This window comes from Vanellus vanellus (genome assembly GCF_965231255.1).
Source record: "Vanellus vanellus genome assembly, chromosome: 2".
In the NCBI taxonomy this organism is placed as follows: domain Eukaryota; kingdom Metazoa; phylum Chordata; class Aves; order Charadriiformes; family Charadriidae; genus Vanellus; species Vanellus vanellus.
Window position 1 is genome coordinate 89,400,413 of NC_138906.1, and position 12,090 is coordinate 89,412,502.

Below are 12,090 nucleotides of genomic sequence, written 5' to 3' on the forward strand. Positions count from 1 at the left end.
TCCTGCTGGAGAACACCACCTCTACTTCTTCTCTCTGAAAGGATGAGAAGTTGATTCCTAATGTGAGTATGCAAATCAGATTTAATAATTAGGTTAAAAAAAAATAACTAACCTTTAAATTTCTCCTAAGTTCATACATGGTTTTCACTGTTTCATCCTAACTATAAGTATCTTTCAGCACGAACTCTTCACACAATAGACTAAACCAAGAATAAGTTAATCAGCTCTACATCAGCATAGAGATTGCAGGGGGCACCCAAGTATTTTCCCACAAATCTTAATCCCTTTTGCAATATGTCATGAACTTCTTATCTTTTATTAACACATCTATATTTTAGTCAAACTGAAATTTGAAGACTCCAATACAATGGAAAATAGAGAATTTTAATTTTAATTTGAATGTAGATATGATAGTCAGTTTACCATGTTTCATGAAATACAGAATATCCAAACGGTATCTTCTTTTTGGAAGCAGGACTCACAGACTCGTACCTGTTCAGTGTGGAGACTGAGGTTTAAAACAAAAGCATAGTCATCTGCTGCCAAAAATGAAGCTGCAGTTATATTAAGCCAGATAACACAATTTCCAGAGCTGTGAAGAAGACAAGAGAGACCTCATAATTTTCACAAAATGCCAAATTTTACTTTTAATATTTTCATTTTTTTATAACTATTTTTTTCAGTAATCATTATAATTTATTTTTATCTCAGTTTGTGTAGTCTGTGATTTGTAACTTCAGCCCCTTAGTAAAGAAAATAATGATTTGAAGCAACATTTCTCTGCTGGCATCCTGGCTGTACCACTTGCTTCCAGCAAATATTCACTGTGTTCATTTTTGGAACATTTTTACAAGCACAATGACAACGTGTCTTTTCAAAATGGCTTTCTTTGAGATAAATTACTGTTCCTGCCTGTAGTTCTGTGTGATTTGTCTGTGATGAGCTCTGGGAAACTCATATAAAGGTTATTATATAAATTAAGAATGTTGCTATAAGATTTATTAGATATGTTTTCCTCTTCTTTCTGTAAAACATAAATGGTTTCACTGAATACTAATTAAATAAAAGGTCCACATTATTTATTATAACCACTTAAGTACAACAACAAAAAAAATACATTACATATCATTAGGATTAAAATGCTGATTAGATTGCTGAAGATTTCCAGGGAGAAGATTTCAGTGAAAGTCTTGTATAATTTCACATAACACTCATGACTTCATAAACCTCAATAGTATATTAAAATATTATGTTAAAGGAAAAGGTCTGCTTTATTGTGATTGAAATACCCCAAAATTTCAAGGTTTTGGGTAGAGAATATGCTTGGTCTATTTTAATCAAATCCTGTCACAATAATGGGTGGAAATAGTTACTACAAATCTCGTCTGTTGGGTTTTTTAAACTTATTTTCTGAGAAAGAGAAAAAAGAAAAACAAGAGCAATTAGGATTAGAAAGAGATTTTGCAGTTGCTGTCCAATCAAAAAAAAAAAAAAAAAAAGCAACACTATGATTTACAATGTATTTTCAGTGGTTTTTAATCCCATTCTCTAAAAAGATGCCTATCCATTAGTGTCATTGAAAGCAAACAGCATTCCAGTCTCATACTCAGAGAGCTTTTATTGATATTTACCTTAAACGTTTCTTTTTAAAGTAAGTAACTATTAGTCATAGTTACTGCTGAATATATCAGCTGTACAACTTTTTCATAGGTTCATGTTGACATTTTTCCAGATGCTGTGCACAGGCAGTTATGTCTCCATACTACATGTGTTTATATCTCGTTTTTGCTACCAAAATTTACCTACATAAGATAATTATATCACCAAAATTGCCTTTTTATTTGAGCGTTTGACATAAAAAAATGCATTGTAGAATAGTGCTATTCCCATTTTACAGATTGGGAAATGAGGCATTAAGAGGAAAAGCAATTTTTAGACCAATGGTAGGGAAGTGATTTGAAGGTAAATTGATTGGTAGTGATATAATCACAGGTGCTCTCCTGTGAAAAGTATATTCACTTTCTATGGGTAGGTATAGTAAAACATAAAGATAATGTCAATTTTCTGACAAACTAAAGCAGCTCACCATTACGTGTGATGTACTGAGATTCTGTTTCTTCATTTTATTGTAAGATCATGTGGAAAAGTGAGGTAATAGATAGATTTTCCATAACTTATGTGAATCTGTTTTTTAACTCTCAAATCCCAGATTCTTTGAGGATAAATAAAGAAATAGCATTTGAGAAACAGGAAAGGTTAAGAGAATGATTTTGTACCTAAAAGTCCTGAAATATCCAGTGTTGAATTCTTCAAAAGAAATTTATGCTACTTTTTCTCCTGCACATCTGACCCCTTTTTCTGAAGCTTTTTCTCCTATTGCCCTTTCCTTCCTCTTACATAATAAACATTTTTCCCCCCAGGTTTTCTCTGGTTTTGTATATTTAAATGTGCATACTTCTGACAACTTCAGATGGATTTACTTTGAGATGAGTGAGGATGAGATTATAACACTTTCTTTTTGTTCCCCTTTTATTTTTTTCAGAAAAGATAATGTGTTGTTGGGGCATGAACAACTTTACAACATTTTTTTGTTGTATAACTGAAATGACTCACACTTTAAAATATAGGCAGTGTGTGGAGGTGGAATATTTTGTGAATTAATTTCATATGTAATGTAAGGGATTTTACATGCTTTCAAAACATACAGTTGATCCCTTTTCCTCAGGAAAGGAACAAAGAATTTGCACCCCATGTATACGCTCTTCAAAAATTGATGATGGTTCAACAAAGATCAACTTCACTGTGAGAGGCTTTAAGTGCAGAGGGCACTGGGATGGGCCATTTCACATACAAGTTTCTTGCTTTTATTAATAATTGGGCATATAAAAAGTTGGGTTCATGTGCTAATACCTCATTTTATTTGCTTTAATATTTTTATATTGCCTATAACCAGCCTCTACCAAACAAAAGCAAATACTGACATTCCCACTTCTACCTTTTTATCACTCTTATCATGCAGTGATATTAGACTTACTGATTTAAAATTTAACTTTCACTCTTGGTCATTCGAATGTTATGAAATATTTAAAACATGTAATAAAATGAGAAAATTTGAATTATTTTAGTTCTCAATGCACAAATTGCCTTTCTCAAAAGTTTCTGGCACTGATTCTCCAAACCTGATGCTAGCAGAATTACCATTGACTTTCACAGGAGGTTTATTTCCCCGAGGACCATAGTATTAGAATCTAAATAATTAAATGTTAAGATTTAAAAGAAGGTGAATTCTGACTTCAGTGATGTATCCTGTGATGTCTTTGTCAGGGCCCTGAGGGCAGTAACAGACCTTAATGGTCCTGACCAGACTCCCCTATGATTCTTCTCCACCCTCACTCCCCAGGGGCTCCATTTAAGCTCAGGCTAGGGCTTCATGAAGTGTTTGGGATTGCCCATGCTGTCCAAGCATGCAGATACATGGTTAGGAAAGTCAAAGTTCACCTGGAGTTGAATCTGGCAAGAGATGTCAAAGGCTACTAGGACTTTATTAAGTACTTGATGTGCTTGATGGAACATATTTGATCCATTACACTCCACAATTTATAAAGGTATAAGCTACTGAACAGTCATCAAAGTTTAAACCACCATTCAGCAATAGTCAAACATAGTAATTAAAGTGAAAATTATCTCCTCAGATATTCCTGTGTAGGCATAGTAGTCCATCTTGAGTGCCATCACACGGCACATACAGGACAACGAGGCGATCAGGCCCAGTCAGCATGGGTTTATGAAAGGAAGGTTGTGCTTGACTAAACTGATCTCCTTCTATAACAAGGTGATCCACTTAGTGCATGAGGGAAAGGCCGTGGATGGTGTCTACCTATATTTAGTAAAGCCTTTGACACAATTTCCCACAGCATTCTCCTGGAGAAACTGGCTGCTCATGGCTTGGATGGGTGTGCTCTTCATTGGGTAAAAAACTGGATGGATGGCTGGGCCCAAAGTATTGTGGTGAAGGGGTTTAAATCCACTTGGTGACTGGTCACAAGTGGTGTTCCCTAGGGCTCAGTATTGGGGCCAGCTCTGTTTAACAACTTGATCAATGACCTGGATGAGGGGATCAAATGCACCCTCAGTAAGTCTGCAGATGACACCAATTTGGGTGGGAGGGTTCATCTGCTTGCGGGTAGGATTGCTCTACAGAGGGATCTGGACAGGCTGGATCGATGGGCAGAGGCCAATTGCATGAGGTTCAACAAGGCCAAATGCCGTATCCTACACTTGGGTCACAACAACCCCATTCAGCACTACAGGCTTGGGGAAGAGTGGCTGGAAAGCTGTCTGGCGGGAAAGGACCTGGGAACTGATCATCACCCTGTATTCGGCACTGGTGAGGCCCCATCTTGAATACTGTGTTCAGTTTTGGGCCCCTAACTACAAGAAAGACTTTGAGGTGCTGGAGCAAGTCCAGCAAAGGGCAACGAAGCTGGTGAAGGGTCTAGAGCACAAGCCTTATGAAGATCGGCTGAGCAAACTGGGGTTGTTTAGTCTGGAGAAAAGGAGGCTTAGGGGAGACCTTATCACTCTCTACAACTATCTGGAAGGAGGTTGTAGAGAGGTCAAGGTTGGTCTCTTTTCTCAAGTAACAAGAGAAAAGACAAGAGGAAATGGCCTCTAGTTGTGCCAGAGTAGGTTTAGACTGGACATTAGGAAAAAATTCTTCACTGAAAGGGTTGTTAAGCACTGGAACAGGCTGCCCAGGGAAGTGTTTGAGTCGCCATTCCTGGAGGTATCGAAAAAACGTGTACATGTAGTGCTGAGGGACATAGTTTAGTAGTAACTTTGCAGTACTACTTTAATGGTTGGACTTGATAATCTTAAAGGTCTCTTCCAACCATAATGTTTCTATGATTCTATTATTCTAATCATTAAGCTTTGGTAGGTATATAATGCATTTTTGTGCAAAACAGCTGTCTCAGTACAACCTGACACTGTACCACAGGGAGAAGCCTGATGAAACGTTACTTTGACATTATGTATTTATTTGCAGGATCCTAATTGCATGAACAGGCCTTCATGGCCCTGAGGCCCTGACCAGCTTTGTGTGGAGCCTCCACTTACACCAGCCCAGGAGCTCCATTTATGCTTGGGTCTGGGCTCCCAGACCTGACATGACCTATATTGTGAGTGTACCATCTCCAGTCCTCTTTCTGGCCCTGCCTCTGTGATCAACCTTGGACCTACATTGTAGTCTTTTCTCTAATAGAGTCTCCTGCTGCTCCTGACTGAACTCCCTGGATGGACACTGAATTGCTTCCCTCATCTGGGGCTGTTACCAACACCTAGCTGTGCTCATCCATCTCAGGTGCTACAGGACTGTGCCCCGGTCAGTAAGGACACAGTGCTGTAGTCATTCTTAGCTCCTGGTTCTTCCCTTGAGGAGCAGCCTGGAACTTGCTGCTCTCTGACATGTATCTACTATGGGCTATTCGATATTTGAACGTAGGCCTTCCGGATTTGTGCAAGAGGCAGGCAATTAGGCAATTCTGTGGTCAGGTCATATGCCTTTTGCATAGAGCTGTAGATGACATGCTATCAAACGGAACCTCTTTCAAAACAAAAAAAACCCCAACTTCTTAATAATTATCGATAACGTGCTTTTCTCTTCCAATCAAACAATGAAAATATATTCATCATTTTGTCAATTAAAAACTAGCATTTGAGTTCCATTTAGGTCTTTGCCATAACTGAAGTGACCTTAGCTAACCATTCGTTCTGATTTCTGTCTCAAGCTCTTGTTTACAGGTGAATACACTTCAGTCATAGCAGTAACTAAATTTTTCACATTATTTTTGACAAAATGCAATGAAATGATTGACAGCAAAGGAGGCCACCAGTCAATAAAGGTGGAAGGCAGCATAAATGATGCATCACGCTACTTTCCAACCTGTGAGCAAAGTCAGACAGGGCACTGGAAAATGGAAACAGTGCTGAATGAAAAATAGGATATTGTGCATTTGTGCAGAGCAATTTCAGCTCATGAATTTATAAAGGTGTCAAATTGTTATCTAAATAAGAGAGGAGAATAGTTCTGGTGTTCTCTAATTAACTCTTCAGGAGCCACAAACTGCAGTCACTCAGACTTAAGCTAGATCTAAATTAGGCCTCAGTGGCAATTGTGACTCTTTGATAGGATGGAGTCCTGTGGTAGGATCCTAAATACATTTCATTTAAAAAAAAAAACAACCCAGCCAGATACTATAATGTTTTCTCACAAACAGTTGCATGGACAGAAAATATCCCTGGAAACAGACCCTTGTATAGTGCCATTACCTATGACTACTAGTAAAATGCACACCTATGCAGAGCTCACAGGACAGATTCAGAGTTTTGAGCAGGCATTAATGATATGTCAAACATGAAGACTTCTCCTCTAACCCCTGTATGATTCTCAACAATCCCTCAGCCTGACGTAATGTTACACAGAGCAAGATGAATTCTTATGTTGACTTATCAGCTACTTATTCAGGAAGAGATATTAAGGAGAAGCAAAATGAGATATTGAATTTTTTAAAACACTGTCTAGGCCTGAAGCAGAAATGTAGTCCCCATATTTCTTGTGTAATGACAGTGGCATTTTCTAACTGTAGATTTCAGTAAGTCAGATTTATTATACTATCCTGGGAGGGGAGAATAAGTGATCTCAGACACATAATTAAAATGCTTTCTTAATGTGCATGCATCTAGAAAATGTTTCCTTTAGGAGCATATGGAATTCCTTGCTAGATGAGATCAGATTTAAAAGTTATGATTAGATGAATTTAAGTACAATAATATTTCATTTTGGTAAACATAAAGGCAAATTAAAAATATGCTTCCTGAAGAACACAATTTAAAAATCACTCAGGTTCTCAACAGTTTCTTGGAAAACATTTTTCCCAAATATAAGAATAGAGAAAAGTTGTATATTTACCAAGTACAGTATGTCTGCTTTTTGTCAGAACGTCAGAAACAGCCTCTTTTGAAAAAAGTTGGTTATGTGGGATTTAATTTTTCTCATAGGAAACAAAATATTTCCTCAAAAAGTTCTCAGAGAAATTTGAAAATATCTTCCTTTTAAAAACCTGAGCTGCAAGTTAGTGTACAAGCTTGAAGAGCAATTCCAAGTATTATTCTATATCACTAAAGGCTTAACTCTACTCAGTGGAAATAAAGAGGAAGACTTTCTAATCTATTAATTACTATTTTAGGTATCTCAAATGTGACTGAGTATACAGAAAAGCTAAATTACATCGAATCTCTACTTAGGAGATGTATCACAGAATCACAGAATTTTCAGAGTTGTAAGGGACCTCTAGAGATCATCTAGTCCAACTCCCCTGCTAAAGCAGGATTGCCCAGAGCACATTACTCAGGACTGCATCCAGGCGGGTCTTGAAAATCTCCAGAGAAGGGCACTCCACAACCCCCCTGGGCAGCCTGTGCCAGTGCTCTCTCACCCTCACCGTAAAGAAGTTTTTCCGTGTATTTGAACGGAACTTCCTGTGTTGTGCTAACTTGTGCCTAACTTGTGCCCATTACCCCTCGTCCTGTTACTTGGAACCATTGAAAAGAGCCTGGCTCCATCCTCCTTCAACCCACCCTTTAGATACTTGTATGCCATAATAAGGTCTCCCCTCAGCCTTCTTTTCTCCAGGCTAAAGAGTCCCAGCTCTCTCAGCCTTTCCTCATAAGGGAGATGCTCCTTAATCATCTTAGTTGCCCTTCGCTGGACTCGCTCCAGCAGTTCCCTGTCCCTCTTAAACTGGGGAGCCAAAAACTGGACACGGTATTCCAGTTGTGGCCTCACCAGTGCAGAGTAGAGGGGGAGAATGACCTCTCTCAACCTACTGGCCACACTCTTCCCTATGTAGATTATTTACTTTTTATGTTTTCTTTTAAAACGTGTAACTCCAGTGCTAATTTGGTCCTGAGAATATTTCGAATCATAAAAGAGCTTTTTAGCACACGGTTTATCCTTTCGTCATTTACAGATAAATCCAAACATAAGTTGCATGAAAACTTGGATTGTTTTAGTGGTCCACGTGAAAACTGCCCCTGGTTTACTTATTTTCTGGCAGGGTTACTCCTTAGTCAGACAAAGGAGTCTGTAGAATTCCCTACGCTGGCAAAAGCAACAGAGCTGCTGCAATGGAGGGACTGCCTCTCATGAGAGTAGCAAGGTTTTAGAACAGTTTCAACTAGTCATGAAACTCCATCTTTAAAAAAGGATAATAACTGCAATCATGCAAAAAGCAGTAATTATAAACAGCAAAAAGCCACAGGGGCACTGGTAGACAGGACTGGAGACTTAATGCTAGAAAGGAGGGGAAGTCAGCCAGCAGAGGAGAGGAAGTAGAAGCAGCTCTTCAAAACAACTGCTAAAATTGCTGCTGAGGAGCAGGCCTCTTGCTGCCCAAGCCAGCTCAGGCCTGTTTGAGAACAAGTCATCTAGCAATTCGCCTTCTTTCTTTTGTTTAATCACAGTTACTCTATCAGAAAAAAGTTGGAGATGAGAACATACCCAAATATCTTTAAGGAGAAAGAACACAACATCTGAAATTACAAGACAGACATATCCTTTCAGAAGTGAAGCAACTAGAAAGGCATTTGTTAAACATTATATGTGTAATATTTCTGAAGAGAATTTAGGAAGAACTTAGGCAAAAATCGATCTTTCTGATATTGTTTAGATATTTTTCCTTTTTGCTTTTGTAATGGATAGATAGGATAAATCACTTTCTTTCCTAAGCTAAATATTTTTATTTGTCTAAACGCACTGTTTCCAAAAAACCACAACAGGATAAGTCATGTAAAATATACCAACTCTACATCTCATTTAAAGTAAAATCACAGTGTTTTTCTAAAATCTCTGTTATTGCACTGGTTTTCATCATGTTCAAGCATCTTAAAACACTGAATTGAAGAGTAGAACACTAAAATACAAGATGCAATCTGAAGTGCTTGGAAAGTTGAATTTTGGTAAAGATTTATGACTGCTTTTGCTACTTTCATTTTTTTAAATACAAGCTTATGCTCCTGAAGGTAAGAAATTAACTGGAAAGTAGCAACCTCTGTGATGATTCTTAATTCTTGTGAGAATTTGCTTCCTAATCCTGAAAAATTGAAACAGTTTTGCTGACAGGATTTTAAGAAGAGATGAGTCATCAGGCAGGGGATTACATATCTGCATAGAAACTGACCAATGACTAAGGATATGAATGAATCAGTAATATTGCATGTGCCAACAAGCTGGCACTGACTCATCAGGAACTCCACAAAGATTTAGCAATACATTTACAGACACAGACACGTGTATACACATTATATATGTGTATGTATGTATATATATATTTCATATATATAGCTTCTCTAAACTGAAATAAAAGTTAGAAGTTAGATCCAGAATCTTCTCTCCTACCACAAATGAAGAATTTGGGAAATAAAATGACATGTTTATAAATATTTTAACTTTCCTGTGCCTAACCTATGGCCTCTTAACAACAGGCTAAATTTGTGAATCATTACCGGACGGAAATTTTTGCCACAGTATACCCAAAAGTACTTGTGAAATTGAAGTTAATTTTTACTATCTGATGAAGAGGTAGATTGACATTAGCCATCAAAAAAGAGTTTACAGTATTAAAAAGCAAAGCCTTATTGTCTGAGAAAGATGCACCTAATTTCATATCCTCTCTCTGGCCTCTTAACAGTGCAGAATTACACTGAGACAAGTTTGAAAACTTCATAATAGCAAATGAATGCCTAATTATCAGATTACAGGATGACTTTCATTTTCTTGTTTTGACGTAAAATCAAAATACTCATGAAAGATGTAACAGCTTCAACAGGAAAAAAAAAATAAATAAAAGATGCACTTCCTTGAAGACTGCCTCCAGGAATCTAGACAGTACATACTGAAATCTGCTTAGACAGGGAAATAAAAAAAGAGTTCGAGTTTCCTATAGTTCTTCAGTAATAGTCTTAGCTACCAGGGTACTTGTTAAAATAACGGTGAAATCAAAGATCTAGCCTTCCTTGCTACCAGAGTTTTGTGAAATGTGCTTACTCTTTTACTTAAAAGTACCTCAAATAGGAAGTAAAGTCTTGCCTCAGGATGAATATAAACTTCAGTCCCTGCAAAAATATTTTTGATGCTCCTCATTTGCACAACAACATTATGCCCATTTTGGGTCAGACACCAGAAGGAGTAGGGAGGAGATAAAGCGAAAACTATATCAGAACAGAGCAGAAAACATATATGGTAATTAATATGTCCATAACTGTCATTTAAAGGATGAAATATCTCTGTATATCACCACTGGACAATTGAGTGCAATTCAAGGGTGCTGAGTTTTTATGTGAGGTCAGATGAAGCTTCCACTTAAGTTCCCAGTCTCAGCAATCCTTTGCTTGAAATAAGAGCCACTGGTGAAAGGCTGCTGGATCAGAATTCATTCTTTGGACCAATCTGCAGATAAAACCACTTATTACCTTCCCTCGTTATGAAGACATACACAGGTTGGACTGGTTTCTTGATATTCACTTTCACCAGTTGAACATCACCCCTCAAACATTTCCAAAGGCTGATCGGAGAAATCTCATTTCACTGTATGACTGTTGCTAATTGTTTAGTGTCACAAATATAAGGTCAGTTTCATCTCTTCACCAAGAATGTGCTGTTTGTTCTGTGCACTCAGTGTACACACATGATTACACTATAAATACAGTTTCGGAGGCCTATATTAATCTTCTAACAAGATGCCATTGTCATGTTTGCTTCTATTCAAGCAGAAAACAAAGATTTTTTTCTGTCCACTGGTTCTCTGCTGTCCATTTACATCAATTGTATTGATTCTCATTCCATGTCAGATCATCTAAATGTTAACTCTTTGAGGAGAGACTCCAATTCATTCACTCCCAACTTCAGAAACATTACAATTTATTGCCTAGCTTTATTTGCCAAATCACAAACAAAAGAAAAGCCAGGAGAAGTATTGCTTATTTTATGAATTCTTACAAAAATATGTGACACATTATATTAATACTTCTCTTCTTGAGAAGTGTTTATGTCTCATTCCATCTTAATAGCTTCTGTAGTCACTCCTGGATAAACATGCACATTCATTAAGAAAGTTTAATTGCTTTCTTCATAATCTTCTCCAACTAAAAAAAAAGGGGATTTAAAGATCACTTTGAGGTCCCTTACTTATAAGGACATAAACCAGTGATGTGTATTTGTTACACCAAGACCAGGTTTATCACAGAATAAAACAGATGTACGAGTTCCCCTCAAAACTTCTCTTGGTGGAAGAATCTTCACCTGGTCCAGCTGTACATTCTACTAGGCCTCGATCTACATTGACTTGATGGAGGGCTTGTTATCATCACCTTGGATTTTATTTTTGTAAAGTACCTGTTTCTGTTAATATCTCACCTTGTTTACAAATTCTATTTTACTTTTTTTCCTCATCAACATGATGACTAGATTTGCATCAGATATGCTTAGATTTAATTGTTTTTTTAAGACTTTTGTCAATTAAGTTTCTCAAATGAAGTTTTACCATCTGTTGTTTTACTGAGGACCATTTACTCAGTTAAGATTTTTTTCCATTCTCCACTGAAAAAAGTGTAATTTTAATTTTATGACTAAATTAGTTTAGATTTCTGAGATAGTGTCCGAGATGATGTCAAGATGTCAAACCTCAGAAAAGCATACCCCTCTCCCCATGTTATTACTTTTATGAATCTTTTCTACATATACAAAACAGACACACTTTTATTTTGCACGCCTGCTAAGCTGGCTCCTTATACTAAAATGTAAAGTGGTTACTCACTTCCTCTGAATATAGCCAAAAATTATCAATAATTGTAACCATAGTATCCATGAAACTGAATTTCTTTGTGATCCCAATATTTTGCTAGTTATAAGATTTTTTTACACTTTCATTTCCTGCTTGTTTTGTTGCATAAACATATGTTTATCTGTTGCCTTTAAATTGGATATCAACATTAAGAATTTTATATTTTGTTAGCTTTTATTTATAAAAAACC